Source organism: Falco punctatus (genome assembly GCF_963210335.1).
Source record: "Falco punctatus genome assembly, chromosome: 7".
Lineage (NCBI taxonomy): Eukaryota > Metazoa > Chordata > Aves > Falconiformes > Falconidae > Falco > Falco punctatus.
The window spans coordinates 56,246,566-56,248,013 of record NC_137587.1 but is presented as its reverse complement, the minus strand read 5'-3'; positions in this window follow the sequence as shown (position 1 = coordinate 56,248,013).

Here is a 1,448-nt window from a genome sequence, read left to right as displayed (position 1 = left end):
GGTGGTGCTGCGCTGCCCCGTGCCGTCGCCCCGGGCCCTAGCGCCCACCCCCACCGCACCGAATGCCCACGGGCCCTAGCGCCCACCTCACCCACACACGCTGCCGCCGGGCACAAAGGGCCGGGCTCACACCCCGCCTCCACCGGGCGGCTCAAGGGTATTGGGGCCGCCCGCCCCGCCCCTTCGGTGACTCCACGTTTTCCGTGAGCGCGGAGCCTCCTCACCCTCACCTCACCGTGAGCTTCCGGGGCTGAGACCGCCCTGCCCGGGGGCGCCCGCGGGCCGTGCCCGCCGTGTGCCTCGCACCCCGCGCCGTGTCCCGCACGCCCACCGGCCCGGGGATCGCTCCTCTGCGCTCCCCTGCAGGGAAACTTCCCGTTACCTGGCCTGGGCACGGGAGCCGGGAGACCCGCGGCGCTGCGTCCCGGGTCCAGCCGGGGTACCCCCTGCGCCTCAGCTCTCGTCCCCCCCACCCCCTCAAGCTGTCGTCCCGTCGTCGTGTGTGTCGTTCCACCCTCACCCCCCCCCCCCCCGTCGCCGCCCGAGATCCCGCTGGGTCCAACCAGGCAAAGCGATGGGGAGGGACCCCCCCTCCAGCCCCCGCCGGGGACGCCGAGCGGCCCGGGGCCAGTGCCCGGCGGTGCAAGGCGAGCATATGCCCCGAAGAGCCCAGCAGCCGGACGTGCCTCTGGTTTTCTTTTATTTTTTTCCCCTCAAAAGAAAGAGGAGGAGAAAGAAAAAGCAAGCCCACCCGCCAGCCCCCCTCGTTAGCTAAGGTGCCTTTATGCTGGAAGAAAGGGCAGATGTGCCTATTGTTCGCCCATTAACAATAACGAACCACGCCGGGCAGAGTGCAGCGTGTGCGCGGAGCCGAGCGGCGGGAGGGACGGGGCTCGCCGCGGGAGAGCGGCGGGGCCGCCGCCGGGAGCACCGGGCGGGCAGCGCACAAAGGCCGCCCCGGCCGCCGCCGCTTCCCCCCGCTCCGCCGTCGGGGCCTCTCGCCCCGGCGAGGCCCGGGGACAGCAAGCAGGTCCCTGCCGCGGCGGGGCTCGCCCCGGAGGCCGGGCGTCTTTGGCATGGAGAGGGAGACAGGGCTGGAGCACCTGCCCCAGCCGAGCCGCCGCCGGTGGGACGCGGAGCGAGAGCACACCGTTCCCCTGCGCGGCTCCCCGGCGCGACCCGTGCCGAGCCGGTAACGGGGGTCCGTCACCCTTCCTTCGCTTCGCCTAAAGCTCTGAGGGTCCTTCCCTGCTGGGAGCCCGGAGCCCGCTGCCAGCGGGCCACCAGCCCCACGGGGAATGCGGGCTGCAGGAGCAGCGGCCGTAACGGGTCCTGGGGGGAGAGTCAGCCTGGGATCCAGCTGAAATTAAACCCCGGGGTTATTTCTCGGGGGGCTGTTGCCCACACTTCACGGCCAAGGCCTGCGGAGGTTCCCCCCGTGCGAGGGC